The 17,191-nt window shown below is 37.6% G+C and overlaps 1 protein-coding gene across 13 annotated transcripts in view; it reads right to left on the bottom strand.

Moving 5' to 3' along the window:
* Positions 1-17,191, bottom strand: part of LAMA2 (laminin subunit alpha 2) — a 4,753,606-nt gene that overhangs the window by 3,191,239 nt on the left and 1,545,176 nt on the right. The window lies entirely within an intron of this gene.

Raw genomic sequence — 17,191 nt, 5'->3', positions numbered from 1 at the left:
TGTTGTTGGATCTTGATGCAGAAACAACATTCAACAGATCAGCTGGAATGTTAGGAGTAGGGTAATGGTAACTTCTGAATTCCCTGATAGTATAATTAGGCTTATTTAGGGGTATATATGAAGGGTCAAAGGCAAGAATATATATATATATATATATATATATATATATATATATATATATATATATATATATATTTGCACACACACACACACACACACACACACACACACACACACACACACACACACACACACACACACACACGTGTGTGTGTGTGCATGTGTGTGTGTGTGTGTGTGTGTGTGTGTGTGTGTGTGTGTGTGTGTGTGTGTGTGTGTGTGTGTGTGTGTGTGTGTGTGTGTGAGTGAGTGTGTGAGTGTTTGTGAGTACACATGGAAACAGTTTGTTTCATTGAACATTTGGAATAGTGAACATTTTTCCTGCCAGCTTAACAGATCAAATTCTCTTAATTTTCATGAATTCCAGCATCTGTTTGTACATGGTCTCAGTACAGAGGGGAGTGGAGACTTGCCCTTTCCTGCTGTTGTGTAATCTCTTAGTTTGAATATATACGTTACAGGTGGTGTGAAGGCTATAGAAGTATGAATGTATGTATGTAAAGTATGTATAAATGCATATCCTTCCCCAAAACACACACACACACACACACACACACACACACACACACACACACACACACACACACACACATCTTAGCTACCTTCTTGCTTTTTTGCCCTTATTCTTCCCTGCTTACCTCCCTCTTCCTCTGTCAAGTAATTGTTATCCATCTGTTCTTTCCCATTATCTCCTGTTATATGCAACAAGTTCTCATAAGATGTTCTTTCAGGTATAATACTCAAATGTTATTCCTTGCTATTAACTACTGCATGTAAATGAAATACTGCTATGTTTACATTGTTAAAACATTGCACAGAATTATATAATATATAATGTTTTTCTCTAATGTTCTTATTCTGTTTTTATCCTGTACTCCATTGCATAAAGAAAAGTATACTCTGTTTATAAATATTATTGTCTACAAACGCGTATCAAATTTTCATTTATTTTTGCATTTATTTTGTTTTCATTAGTTTTTTCCTCTAATCTGAGCATGAAATATGTCCATTTAGGTTGGTGATATACCCAGTTAAAATTATTTATTTTGGATTGGCATACTTTGTAATTTGCAAAACAATTAAATGGAGGAATTTTAAGTTGCACTAATACAACATCTCAAAGCATACAAATAAAATCCACCATTTGCACTCACAAATCACATTGTTGTAGCAAGACTAACCATACATATTCAGTTTTTCCATGCCCAGTAACACTGTGAAATAATTATTTTCTGGAAATATGCAATACTGAGTATTGCATTTCATCTACATACATGGCAGAAATCGAAAGCATGATTTTTTAGTATGACACAAATCTTCCCTTTTTAAGTTAAGATAAATGTTATAACAATGCAATGGGTGTTAGAATTTTCTATCACATATATGTTACTGTGGACTAGAATGACATAAGAATGACATAAGATATCTGTCTTGTGAATGATTTCCATTCCTTCTTCGTTTTCCAGACTTAAATTTACCTATCCATCATAACAAAACAATGTAAAATGCTCTTCTGTTATTTTTTTACTCTCTTGTAAAATGTTTCTGCATACTGCTGGTATATACACCATCTAACTGACTATGGCATTCTATATGATTGCTTCTTCCACAAAGAATTCTTTTGATGTAACTTATAAATCATCTAAAAATGCAGCACCAGAATTTATAAGTCTGTAGAAGGTTTTCATGGATTGAAGGAATTGATAGAATTCAGTCATTCAAAAAATAAAGCAAAAAAGTTGCACTGATATGATAGTGATATTTTAAGTTTAGTTTTGTATTAGAAGTGTTCATTCATTTGCATAATATGACTTTTTAGCCTAGCTTTATAGCTAGAACAAATTACACAGCTCCTTATGGTATATAGCTCATTGCAAAATATGTAAATGTTTTTCCTCTTTGAAAAAAATAGGGCAAGGGAATAAACTGCTTGTGCTATCATTAGTATTATACAGGAAATACTCCAGAGAAATTAAAGGTGAAATAGTAGCCCTTTATAGCCGTGGCAACTACAATTTTGCTATGCAGATAATATTGACTCCATTAAAAGGTAGCAATAAAGCAATGCATATAGGTAGAAATAGACAGCATGGGCAGAATGATAGTGATGCATGACAAAGTACGAACAGTGGGCAATGTATATAAGGTAAGGTTTCCATTTTTTCATATGCTCAAGGGGAAATATTGTTTCATAATGTGTTACGTGGCAACTAACAGAATTCTAATAATTTCCCTGGCAACTGCATTTTCATGGCTAGTGAATGACTGCTATCATAATGAAGATCTGTCTGTATTTTATTTTATATAATCAGCTTCCTAAGACCACCCATGTGAATTTGAGCACTTGCTGAAATTATGCTGGCCTGCATTATATAACGTCTGGCTGCTTAATGCTAAAGCTAAAAGGAAACATGCACTATTTATGTCTAAAGTTGATTCTAAGGTAACAAGAGGTGCATAGTGGCTATGTAAGGCCATCCCCAAAAATACAAAGATTTTCATAATAAAGATTGTTCTAATTTGTCCAGTTTCTAAAAAAAATTTGATTTAAAAAATGTTTTACAATGCAGTAGCTTTATTCCTTGATATTAGAGAAGCAAACTGAATGTTATATGATAAGGGTAGCAACCTATGCCATTAACACATTGTAGCCATCAGACTTTTTGAAATATTTACAATGTCAAGTACAAGTCTGACCTACTTGATCAAGTCCCCAATGCATGTCTTTTTAGGCTTTGTTTACTCTGAACAAATGTTTTTTTTTTTTTAATTTCTTACAGTTCATAGGTTTATACTCAGCTAATGACCATCAGAGTTTTTATAAACCTAGCCATGCAACACTGCCCTTTTTTGTCCCCAAGTACCTTGAATGCCTATATGGTGGGGTATGTTAATAAGAAGGCAGCTAAGGGTTATATGTGGGGGATATGTTAGTTAGGGATTAATTTACTTTACTGTCAACCTCTGTCCATCAGAGACATGGGGACAAGAACAGGGGTGAATTTGCACTTTCCCATCCAATGATCAAGGTTTCATTTCAATAGGGCAGAGATGAACTTTGCTTCACATGGATGAGTTGCTTATTCCATAGTGAGGGATCTTTTTGAGGCCAATATCAGTGTCTCCAGCATGATCTATTTATGTTGCTGGCAAAGTTCAGGACTTTGAAGCTAGTGTTTCTGGTGCTGTTTGTTTTGCATTTTAGTAAGATTTTTTTTGGCTAATGCAGTTTGGGGATTCTGATCCTTGGTGCATTCACTTTCATCCACCCATAGTTGAAGCCATTAAAAAGCACAATGCAGTACTTTGGATCAGGAATTAGTGGTTCTGCCTTACATGTCTTATTTCCATAACCACTGGTTACTATCTGAGGAAAGTGTGCATATTTTTTGGTGCGTGTGCATGTGTGTGTGTGTGTGTGTGTGTGTGTGTGTGTGTGTGTGTGTGTGTGTGTGTGTGTGTGTGTGTGTGTGTGTGTGTGTGTGTTTCTGTGTGTGTGTGTGTGTGTGTGTGTGTGTGTGTGTGTGTGTGTGTGTGTGTGTGTGTGTGTGTGTGTGTATATGTGTGTGTGTGTATTTTTTCACATATATTTCATCTCTTTCCACCCTCCAAAAACATGTCAAATGTCAGCATAGATCCACTACTCCTAATAGCCTATATATATATTGCATTTATCCTGGGGCCTGTTGTTAAGGCTGCAGCCTAAGTCTAGAAAATTGGAAAAGATCAGTTTCCTTCCTTTTCCATTTTCTTGGAAAATTGCCAGAAATTATAGAGGACAGACAGTCTAAATACTGAATAGATGCAAGATTCTCATGGTACTTGAAATCTTTGGCAAGAACACTCATTCACCACAAACTGTATTTTTTATTAGATTTATTACTTGTAATGCCGTTAGTTTCCTAAAGTCAATTTTAGTTTCATATCTGTACAAGATACACTAAAAATTATAATAGAGTCATGGCAATAAATATGGGTATAACTTCTCAAAGTTATTGTCATAAAAATGGAATTTCATTATTTTCAGAACCATAAATCATACTTCTACATCTTTGCTTTTGCATGGAATGGATATGTGTCTACAATAACACCTACAAATATATGATTAGCTATTTTTTTCTTCCCTACATCATATTAGCATACACAAACATAGTTAGGGAACAAAGCACCTCATATCATTGTTATGGTTGGATTTTTTTAGTTATTAGTGCATAATTATCAGTCTCGAAAGGAGATAGCATTCTTGTTGTCATGCTATCACTCTGTAAATGGTAGTGCTTTCCTTGTGTTTGCTAATATCTTCCTCACTGTGAGATAGTCTATTATTTTGTCAGATCCTGTTGTTTTAACTGCCTCCCGCCACATTACTTGCAACTTCAGTATTCTTAGAAATGTCCATCACTGGTGCGAGGGTTCTCTAGTTTCCACAAAGAAACATAATCTAGTAAGATGAGTAGTTAAAACAGCAATGTAAGATTTATAGAAGGTCAAACTGTCAACCTTTCTTGCTGAGCTATGTCCATGTTCCCTGTCTCTGTTCACAGGCCTCTAGTAGACTATTCCATTATGAATCCCATATACTATAATATTTATCACTCAGAGCTCCCCTTAGTGGCACTGTGCCTCATGATCTGTAGTTAATATGCAATTTTTTGGGAGTGAATGCAGATAATGGTCACACTAACAACAATCTATGATCACCCCTTCTCTGGAAAAGACTGCCTATTTAAACACATTTTGGACCAATGGATAGGAAATTGCAAATTTACTCCAGCTTGTCACCTACGGCCCTTATGGAGAAGGGCAGTTTGTAGATGCCCTAAGGAGAACGCATATACCAAAGGCATTCTAACTCATGAGGATTGATCATTGAGAAAATGGGGACATGAATAACTATACTTAAAAATGCTCTAAGGCTATTAGCCAGGTACAATTCTGTGATCCTATGATCCTATGATATCTGTGATTGTGAAAACTATACATTTTAAGGCAGCAAGGATGACTGAGTCTCAAAACACAGAGACAAATTGGCTAGGGTTGTCATAGCCAAAGAAGGTGGAGAAGTTTGAGCTCTAGGGACAGAGAAATCTCTCTATTACCTCAAATGCTGAATGCCTCAGACAGAAGGAAACCAACGGTTCCAAAAACTATACTTCTGAGCCGTAAGATCCCTCCTCTCCAAAGGCACAGCACTCAAAGATGGAATCATAGCTGAGCTATTTAAGGCTGAGGCTCTGAGGGAAAGATATGGCTGCAATAGCCTTGGAGTCAACTCTGACATCTTGGATCCAGTGCCAGCACTAAGGATCCAATAGTCATTCAACTCCAAGGCACTTGGAGCCAGTCCTCTCTTTTCAGATTTGATGTGAATGACTCCAGAAACCTCAGATCCAACAACTCCAATACCATAGGTTGAATTGGAGAAGGAGCCAACAGGGAGAACCCCATTTGTATCTGCGTTCAGAGGAAGTTCATCATCATCTGTCCATGTCAGCTTCTGTCAAGCTTTTGGAACAGCATGTCGAAGATGCAGTCAATGCAGGTCTGGAATGTTAGCCTAACATTTAGAGAACTATCTGGCACACTGCACAAGACTTTAGAGGGATTTGATTAAGGAACATTTCAAGTCACTCTCTGGGACCATACCCTCTAAGGCAGAGAACACTACTGCCTCACAATTGGGTACCCTTCAGTCAATTTCCAGTTCATGAAGCTTATCTCTCACACAGCTGAAGGTACCTCACAGGCAGTGGGTTCAGGCATTTCCATCAGGAGGTTAGCTAGTTACCATTGCAAGCCTTCCAAGACACTCTCCACACTGGGATTATTGCAAATATGTCAGTGGTCTGGTACATCAACAAAGAAGGGGGAACAAAATCTTACAATCCTTTGTGAAGAAGCTTTAGTATGGCAATGGGCAATCTCATCCAATCAATTTCTAATAGCAACACATGCTCTGGGGAAGTCCAATTGGATTGCAGTATATTCTAATGCCTCATGAGTGATCTTCAACATCAAGGTGGAGGAAATGATATTTTATTGATGTGGTCAATCATGCTGTGACCTTTTACCATCCCCTCTCAACAAGTGTAGCAGGTTCTTTGCCCTCATCCCCCCACCGGGGAAGTCACCAAGAGATGCTCTACTTCATGACTTGCCCACAAGTCTCCTTTATGCCTATTCCCCATCACCCCTGATCTCAAAATGTTTTCAGAAAGCATCTCAATTGGGGGCATGGCCAAACTGGTGACAGGCTAACAGCCTGAACTCTTCAACCTTGAAGACAAACTTTTTTTTAAGATTTTGGAAGATTATATCCACAATTCATATCCTCAATTTTCTTAACTCCTGTCAACATTCAAACAGAAAGGATTGTTTATGTCATAAGTGATGCTTAATAAAGATGTTTCTTGTTTAAAAAAGCAATATATGTGAAGTATAATGTTTGATAAGGTTAATTTTTAATACAGTTTGATTATTTTTGTATAAATGTAAATTTGCCTATGTCACAAGTGATAATCCAATAAAGGTGTTTAAAAAAACATTCAAACAGAGTTTTGCCTATTCTTCAAAATGAGTTATTCCAAAGCTAACTCTCAGGACTTGTCATTAAAGAAGGAACCACACTCATTTCTTACTATCATACAAGACCTCTCAATAAAATTGGATAAAATGGACAATAGACTAGATAATTTCAAAGAAAAATGGACAAAACAAATAGATCAGCTTCATGAAATAATCATGCAACAGAAGACTCAGATCTCTATATGGAATAGGCAGTAAATGATATAGAAGGAAGGGTTTCAGAAGAAGAACATAATATTGAGTTTTTGTTAAAGCAAAATACACCTTTATTAAATAAAAGAGATGATCCTAAAGATAGGTCTAGGAGAAACAATATACACATTTAAGGATTACCTGAAAAATAGGAGACAATATGGTTAATTTCCTCACATCTTGGCTCTCTAAGACTTTGATTTTACCTGAGACTTTATCATATGGTATTGAAAGAACTCACAGAACTCTTGTGGTCCCTTCTGAGATCCACAATTGTGAGATTTTTTTCCTCCCAAGACAAGGAACTGGTTTTAAAAAAACTGCTTGGTCAAATTCTCCAATTAAACTAAATGAGAGTACTATAAGATTTGACAATTAATACTCTTCATCTGTGATTTTGAAGAAAAGAAACTCCCTTTGATAAAAGAATTGAAAAAGAAACAAATTGAAGTGCATTTATTATTTCCAACTAGACTTAAAGTTTTTCTTACAGAAGGTACTAAAAGTTTTGAAACACTGGAATCAGCTATATCCTTTTTAAAAATCAAACAACATTTTGGAACAAACACAAGAAATGGAATGGAGCAACAACAGTTCATTGAAAAGACAGGCAAAAAAATTGGTAGAAAACTACTGAAAAGAAGAAGAAGAAAAAATTAAGGACAAATAAATATCTATCAGTTTTTTTTTCTCGGATCTATTTGGTTTACATTTGTATATTCTTGGTACTATTTCCCATTTTACAAAAAAAAAAACTATAACTGATACTGTTAGGAAAACAGGATAAAAAGAAGGAAAATACATATACACAAAAGTATGGTACAGTGATTTATTAACCATCTATATCATTCTTTATAACATCTTCAACAGTAATCAATATTTATTTAGATATTATTTGAAAATATTCTATTACCTATAACCAAACTTTAAATAATTATTTATTCTTTTCTTTTTTTTTTTGACTGGGTTTTATGGTTGTGTGTGTTTTTCTTATGAATGAGTGTTATGTTTTGCAGACTTGATTTTCACTTTGGTATTATGTTGGTGGTACAGATATTTTTTGAGCTGTATGGATTTCTAGAAGTTGGTTTATATGGCGGATAGTTATATTATGTGTTTGCTGCTTGAGTGAATTTGTGGGTGATGTGGGTTTTTTGTTTTATTGCTTTACTTTCTCTTTTGATTAATGCTGTGGATTTTTTATGAAATTTATGGCTAAGATAATGCTTCTTATGTGTGGAACGTTGCTTTTAGACATCACTTTGTGTAGTCTGGCTTCCCTTCACTTAGATCCTGAGAATGAGGTTTTTTTTTCTCTTTAAAAACTAAAACTAATCTTGAGCTATACCAGGAGCCATTTTGGGCTGTGTAGTTGCTTGGATTGCCTCTGTATCTTCCCGCTGAGGTCGTGAGCTGGAAGTTTTTTTTTTTTCTTTTTTCTTTTCCTTTCTTGTCTTCTTATGCTTATGGATTGTCTTCTGATTGTGTGGACTTTCGAGAAGGAAACAGGATGACAGAGTAATGACATCAAGTTCATGGGTCAAAGGTTATTCAAGAGGCAATCCTAATATAACATTATTTAAAGCAATATCCATCTTTATTTTTGATACCTATTGATGCTTTGGAGCAGAAAATTTGGAATTAGCTATGAATGGTGGAAGGACAGGGGCTCAAAAGGTAGGGCCACTTTTTGAATGATGCTCTTGCAGACTAGGACGGTTGATAGAGTAACAAGAACAGGTTTTGCATTGGCGTGAATTATCTGAATGATATTTAATTCGAGAACCAGGTGTCTGCCACTCTTTACTGACTTCGGTTCTTAGTAAATTACCAGAGGATTATGGTTTAGTGAGAAACAGGCCAGAAATATGGGTTGGAGGACTGGATATTTTGCAAAGGTCTAAAAAGCTGAAAGCTATGCTGCCTGGGTAAAATACACACTTCTCAACTATCCCTGATTATCAGGAACATTCCTGAATTTGGCTTAAAATTTAGATCTGTCACTCTTAAGCCTTCTTAAAACTGATGACTGTTGGAGAAAAGATGGTGAAATGCACTTAATAAACAATTATAGTAATTAAAGTTATAGGCTTCTTTTGTATTAGAAAATGTAAATTAACTCACACATATCATCTGGCGGAGCGAGTCTGTTTTCGAATGTGCTATAATTATTTTTTTTGTTTTGGAAGGATGTAGATAGTTACTAGATGCAGTATTTGATATGGGTTTATTTTGATTGTTACTATAAGTTTTTCTGATTTATTAAAATTTGCAACTAGAACCCGTGGTAGTGGTGCTGCGGTAGCGTTGTCACCTCACAGCAAGACGCTGTCCCATTCGATTCTCAGCTAGAGCGTCTTCTGTGTGGAGGCATGCGTGAATGAGGGTGCATTCGTTGAAGGTTGTGCATCAGGGCTGGTAACTCTGCACATAAAAATCCACTATCAAACATTAGCGGACCGGAGTTCCGCTGTGGCGACCCCTAACCGGGATAAGCCGAAAGACACAACAACAACAATGTTAAAATTTGCAACTAGTTTATTTACAGATAGTGACCTACAAATCATTGAAATAAAAATTATTATGTTTCAGCTAGGTATTAACGTCCACTGTCTAATCACTTTTTGTTTCATATAAAAATTACTTGAGCAAGATGAATGCTAAGATTTAGTAAAGAAAGCAATACAGGTAAATAATTTTTGTTATCCAAAACAAAAAATTAGTCTTCAAGTATAGTACGGTGTAAGGCAAAGAACACTATTATCATCCACAGGGAGTTGGAGCTGTACTCTCAGTGAGGTGTAAGGTGTATGATACTAAATGTAGTTATCCAGAAGTATCAAAGCAATCTGTTTGCTAAAAAAAGATTAAACCATAAAGATTAAGCCATAAACATAAACCATAGAAAACACTGAATGTTTTGTATGAGAATAAGGCGTGAAACACAATAGTTCTCCACTTTTAGAATGTGATGTATTTTAGTTACATTAAAATAGATTGCTTTTACCTTCCACATAAAAATGTGTATGCACCAGTGGTGACGTATAAAGAACAGAAATCTGTTTCAATCCAAGTAAAGATGCATACATACCTTTTGCAAAATCTATAGTACAGAAAGTATCACACCAACACATTCTACAGAAATATCCATACTTACAGAGATGTTTAAGGCTAATGTGTGGACTTCTCTTACTTCCCACAGAAATCAATATCTGCACATATGCAGATGTTTTAGAGGTAGGGAGCAACCCAAGAGACACACTTTCCATAGAAAGATATAGATGCTTACTTGTGTAGATGTTTTAGAGGTAGGGTGGAGAACTCTATTACATCCCACAGATATACATTTGTGTATGAACTGGGGGTTGGCATAATGGATGAGGTGTTTACCTCACAGATACAGGGATCAATTCTCACCTTTGAGGAGAAACTGGTTAGGCATATAATGGCACAGAAGAGGAGTTAGCCTAGTACTTACCTATATAACTATGTATGTATACAGATGCTTTATAGGCCGTATGTAATACTGCTATTTCTCACATATATATGTCCACTTAAGCAGAAATGCCTGCATTTATAGGGATATTTTAGAGGTAGGGTATGGATTATTAATACATCAACTTATGTCCAAATAGTAGAGATAGGAAGAGAGGTGTGGACTTCCTTTTGCTCATAACAGACTCATAATTTTATTATGAATTTCTTTAGTCTCTCCCTGACATCTCCTTATCTTATTGAATTCCTACAATGTTAAACTCATTGTGGAGGTGGGGTTTTTATCAAACTACAGGACACTTATCAATGGTTAAACTCCTGTCTGCTAGATACTGAGACTGATTATGACTCATGCCTGAAATGAAGATCTCAATACATAAAGCACATTTCTAATTTAAGTACATATTTTTGGTTACAGCTTTTAGGTCACTATTTAATAAAGAGGATGTACTCTATATATTTTGCCATTTTTAGTGGAAGGGTTGTTTGATCATTTAGTCTGCATTCCGTTTAATAATTTATATACAAGAAATATTTTCAAACTGAAAGATATCAGTGGAAGTTATACTGCATGGTCTTGAGATTCCAATTTTTAGACTTATTTAAGATACCTTTCTTTTTACTCTATTGGTTCATTTATGATATATTGCAGAGATATTTTAAGGTTGTTAGTAACATGGTTTTTGGAATGTCAAACAGGATTTATGTTGTATACATCTATTATTCAGTAATGATATGCTAACTTTATACACACACACACACACACACACACACACACACACACACACACACACACACACACACACACACAAACATACATAAGCATACCATCTAAATTAGTAATATGTAAGATTGCAAGCACATATTTTAATATATTTCTATAATTGTGTTGTACAGTAATACAAGTGAGTTTCAGGCTAACTTCAGATGTTAATCTTAGGGCCAGATTCAATAAAGCCTACACCAAGTGTACACTAAGTGTACACTATTCTGAGTGAACAGACAACACAGACATAGCACACACCCTCTTCCTAATACTTTAGTTTTCCTACTGATATTCTTGCAGCTTTAAATATTGACAGGGATTCATAAAGGTTACCACAAAGTGTTATCTTTCTGAGTGACTAGAAAGCCCAAAAAATGTGATAAGAATTTTATTTAATACATATCATGTACACTTAGTGCAGGCTTTATTGAATCCTACCTGCATAACTTGTCTACAATAACGTTTGACTTACCCGGAATGTGCATTGCTATCAGAAATCAATTAAATGAGATTGCCCATTGCCACACTCTCAAAACTTCTAGATACGGAGGCAAGATCTGATTCCTCCTTGTTTGTTGATGTGCCAGACCACTGACATATTGCCTGTCTGAATTGCAATAGTCCTAGTGGGGAGAGTGTATTGGAAGGCCTGCAAAACTAAGAAGGCAGCTTTCATTTCCAGGACACTGATATGCATGCTGGCCTGTTTGGGGGACCATGTGCCTTGGACTGTCCTTCCTAGGAAGTGCCCCTTCCATCCAATTTGGGTTGCATCTGTGGTTACTATGGACTTGGGTTGGGGAAAACAAAGGGACTCACAGTACAAATTGCTAAAACTTGAGAAAGGGGCAGCACATAGATCTGAGGTATGGGATGGCCTAGGGCATTATGGGAAAGGGAGGAGTTCAGAGACCAGAGGGCAAAAGTCACTGAAGCATAAATATGCTTCCCAAATCTGTCCATCTCACCAGACTCTCTCCCTTTTAGGGAGTGGACAAAATAACTTTGCTCCAGTAGTTCCTTCGTTGCTTGCACTTAATTTATTATAAACAAAGGTAATGTTATCAGCCAACCATTTACAAATGCTACTTTAGAGACTTGATGATGTCTTGTAGACCACTTCAAAAAGGGGGGGGGGTAGTCTGGAGGTAACTCGATCCCGGGCCAAGAGTGGTGAAAGGGATCGCAGGAGATTTTTCTGTTCTGGTTTTTGGATTTTGGATCCGATGAGCTCTTAGGAAGTTTCAAAGGAGGTTCCAAACCCAAAGCCAATAAGTGGTTGGCTCTGGGGAATGCTTCCTGGAATCCTTCTTCTCTATTTTTTTAGGGATTTAAGTCCCAGAAGATGCCAATGAAGTTGTAGACTTAGAGGTTAGCAAGCCTCTGAGTATCAATTTGTTTTTCTATCTATAAGGACCCTAGGGTTAAAGCCCTTTCATATATATATATATATATATATATATATATATATATATATATATATATATATATATATATCACAAGTAGCATCAAGGTGTGATGGGCCTATGCAATAAATGCATTTGGAATGCATGTCCAACAAAGGAATCTTGTGGCCACATGCCGTACATTACTTGAAGCCCAAGGGTTTCTCAGAAATTATTGATAAAATGAAAAAGAATGATCAAAGAAGAAAATATTTTTCTTTTAAGGAAGGAAATATCAATATACCAACAATGGTATGAAAAAAGTACAAAATGTACAAAAACATTATCAGCAATGGTAGCAAAGAGTACACAAGTAGTTTAAAAAGTTGAGTAGGAAAAGGGAGGAAGTGCAATAGGAGCTATAAAGATATTAACAATAAAGAATTATAGAGATAAACTAAGAGAAAGAACTCACAATACCCAAATTGCTAGAACTCAAGAGTAAAACAGTGACCACATCTGTATGCTAAGGTGGTAAATGAGATCTGAGGTATGTTAGGGACTAGGGTATTATGAAAAAGGGAGGAGCTCAAGAGCTTTCAGTGATCCATGAGCTAGCAGAAGCCATACCTCTCAACTGCTTAGAGCAAGAGATCTGGACAAAGCAATAAATAATGGTGGGGACAAAGGCCCAAGAATAGGGGAACTTTTTAAATATTGCTCTTACAAACTTAGAAAGTTGAGAGAATAACAGGCTTTGCATTTGCATGAATTTTCTTGGTGGATATGAAATCTGAAAATCAAATGTCTGCCATTATTTTCTGACTTCAGTCCTCAGTGTTTTGGAAAAAAACTACAATTTTATGAGAAACAGACCAAAAATATGACTCAAAAATTGATACATTCTGCGAAAATCTGGACAGTTGAGAGAAGCAGCTGAGTCGGATCCGAGGATGGATCCAAGCCCAAGAGTTGAGGAATGAATGAAAATTGACAACAACAGATCTATACTTTTTAAAGTGGCATGAATCTGCTTACATGATGGTCTTAAAAGTTATGCTTCCAGTTTCCTATCAATTAATCTTTAACATGCAAGTACACAAAGGATGAGCTGAAAACATATGTGTTATTCATTGAGGAGAACATAATACCTGCTGCATTGGTATTCAGTGATAATGTGTGTGCTATGCATCTGACGACAGATCTTTTAGGTTCATAGGTTCATAGATTAGTACTACTGACATCTGGGGCAATTATCACTTTTTAAAAAAAAAGTCACAGTTTTCTGTTGCATATTGCTTAGATGGTAAATTACTTACTTTACCCCAATCTTCCCTATATGTTTAAAAGGCAAAAGGTGAACTTGGATGTATGCAGATGCAATTATAAAAAGTTGCAGCTCTGATTGGGGTTTACCTACCTTAAGTCAAACTGATTTTCTCTGTACAGCATGCTCAGAAAGTAAAATACCTCTGGAAACTAGTTGTGTACACTTACCATAAATGTAGATGTTCGAGTGTATTCACTGTTGCAGTCATCACATTCAGGTTATCTGCCTGCAGGTAGACCTCAGCTGGCCTGAATACCAGAGTTTTCAGATTTCTGCATCAGATGCTGTCTCCTCTTCCATGATGTCAGGTCATCAGGGGTATAAAACATGCAGCCGACTCCATTACATCAGTTTTTCTTGCCCCAGATGTCAGGTGCCCCCACAATAGGAAGCAATTAAATGGTATAGTAAACCCCCATCAAAAAGCAAATACACAGAAAAAAATAAATATACCAACTACAAAGAGAGGCAGAGCCCAGAGAAGTCAGGGGGCTGGAAGGAGGGTAACCAGGACTGCAACAGTGAATACATGCGAACATCTACATTTATGGTAAGTGTACACGACTGTAATATGTTCTTCGTGTTTCACTGTTGCAGTCATCACATTTGGGTTGATTCCCAAAGCTAAGGATGGGAGGAGGAAGTTAAAGAGCATTAAGGATAGCTATTAATCCCTGTAAGACTGCTGTGGCAAAACCAGCTCTGGATTTCGAAAAGATAGGCAAGTGGTAATACTTGGTGAAGGTATGTACAGAGCTCCAGGTGGCCGCTTCTAGGATGTCCCTGGTAGGGACCCCTCTGAGAAATGCTGCAGAGATAGATGCAGCCCTGGTGGAATGTGATCTTATCCCCTGTAGGGTAGGTTTTCCACGGTGCTTGTAGCAGAAATGAATGCAATGGGCTATCCATTTTGAAATAGTTTGCCTTGAAATAGCCTTCCCCTCTGCCCCTGCAGCAAAGCTAACTAGCAGCTGCTCAGATTTTCTGATAGGCTTAGTCCTGTAGAAGTAGAATCTAAGTTGTATGTGCATGTCCAGAGAGTGCAGTATTCGTTCCCCTTTGTTTTGTGGATTAGGGAAAAAAGTAGGTAAATGAATGGACTGATTTATGGCCACAGAAGACACCACCTTGGGCATAAAGGAAGGATTATTCCTGAGGGAAACCCCGTCTGCATGGAAGATAATGAAGGGTTCCACTGCCACAAGGGCCTGTAATTCAAACACTCTTCTTGCTGAAGTGATGGCTAGAAGGAAGGCTGTTTTCCAAGAAAGGAATTTCAATTCTGCTGCAGCAGCTGGTTCAAAGGGGGGAAGAGTGAGCTTCAAATTTAAGGGTCCAGGCTGGAGTGGGAGCTTTCCTGGGGGGTCTTACATTTTTGGCCCCTCTAAGGAATTGCTTTAGCAAGGGGTGAGAGAATAGGGGTGGCTCAGTATTATAATGTGCTGAAATGGCAGAGGCATGAATTTTAATTGACGAGAAGGATAGGCCCCTGTGGAGCATTTCTGTTAAGTACTGTAGATTATCAGGTAAGCTGGGCACTGTTGTGCCCATCCCCTGAGCCAGGCTCCAGGAACAGTATCTTTTCCACTTTTCAGCATAGGATTTTCTAGTACTAGGCCTCCTTGCCTCCAGAATGACATCCAGTACCTGCTTACTGAGGGATGCTAAGGGAGAGCTCAAGGAATAAGCCAGGCTGCAAGGTTCAGGGTTTGAAGCTGAGGGTGCAGAATCTGACCCACCTGCTGGGACAGCAGGGAAGGGGTCTGAGGCAGGTGCCATGGTTGTAGCAGTGTCATACTGTGCAAGAGGGGGTACCAGTGCTGGCATGGCCAGTCTGGCGCAATCAGTATTGTCCTTATCTTGTCCTGTTTGATCTTTAGTAGAACCTTCAAGAGGAGAGGCAGAGGGGGAAAAGCATAAACTGAGAGGTTTTTGTAGGTAAAGGACAGGGCATCCACTTTCCAAGCTTGGCTGTGGGGAGTTCTTGTGCAGAATTTGTGCAATTTGTAGTTCTGAGGGGGAGGCAAACAGGTCTACCTCTGGCATCCCCCATTTGTTTCTCAAGAGGTTGAATATTTTTGGTTCTAGTTTCCATTCGTGTGGGTCCATGAGATTTCTGCTTAAGTCATCTGCCAGTGAATTTAGTTTGCCTGGCAGGAATTGAGCTTGCAGGTGTAGTTGATAGCTCAAGGCTGTGTTCCACAGAGCCATGGCTAGTCTACAGAGAGGGTACGAGTGGGTTCCCCCCTGCTTGCTTATATACCACATAACTGTGGTGTTGTCTGTCTTTACCAATAGTTGTCCTGGAAGAATATGGCCTTTGAAGGCTGTCAGAGCATTCTGTACAGCTAACATTTCTTTTTGATTGATATGCAGTTGCATCTGTCTCGAGGTCCATTTGCCCTGAATGCACTGCCCTACCATGTGAACCCCCCATGCATAGTCTAATGCATCTGTTGTTAGGGTTTTGGTGGCAGGGGGTAGAGTGAAAGGGAGTCCCTTGTCATGGTAGCAAGCCTCTGCCCACCAGACTAACTCTGTCTTGATACAAGGAATGATAGAAATCATTGTTTCCAGGTCCTAAGAATGTTGACACCATAGGCTTTTTAGATACCATTGGAGTTTCCTCATATGCAGTCTCAAATATGGAATTAGTAAATGCAAGAGGCCATTAACCCCAGATTATGCAGTATTTTCCTTGCAGATAGCTGGGGTTTTGTGGCCAATAGTTTGAAGTAGGTTGTCAAATAAACTTTTTTCTCCAGAATGAGGAATGCCATCTGGGAAGTTGTGTTCAAGCTTGCTCCCAGGAATACAATATGTTGGCAGGGTACTAAGTGAGATTTCTTTTCATTGATGGTGCACCCCAGTGAGGTTAGAAGTTTCTTTACGAATGCAAGGTGTTGTAATAGCAAGTCCTGGCTTTCTGCCTGAATCAGACAATCATCCAAGTATGGGTAAATTTGAATATTTCTCTGCCTGCAAAATGCAATGGCTGGAGCTAGACACTTTGTGAATACTATGGGCGCAGTAGATAAGCCAAAGGGAAGTGCAGAGAACTGATAGTGCATGGAACCTGCCCTGAAGCGTAGGTATTTCCTGCAAGATTCTCTTATTGGGATGTGCAGGTAAGCTTAGTTTAAGTCTAAGGCAGCCAGCCAGGCATCCTTTGCTAGCATGGGAAGAAGCTGTTGCAGAGTTAGCATTTTGAATTTTGGAACTACCAGAAAGGTGTTGAGAAAAGAGAGGTCCAGGATAGGATGCCAGGAGTTGTCTTTTCTGGGTACCAGAAAAAGTCTTGAATAAAAACCTTGTCCC

The sequence above is a fragment of the Protopterus annectens genome, chromosome 1.part0 (genome assembly GCF_019279795.1).
Source record: "Protopterus annectens isolate FY-2018-M chromosome 1.part0, PAN1.0, whole genome shotgun sequence".
Classification (NCBI taxonomy): domain Eukaryota; kingdom Metazoa; phylum Chordata; order Ceratodontiformes; family Protopteridae; genus Protopterus; species Protopterus annectens.
The sequence above is the reverse complement of the archived record's forward strand: the minus strand, read 5'-3'. Positions and strand labels throughout refer to the sequence as shown.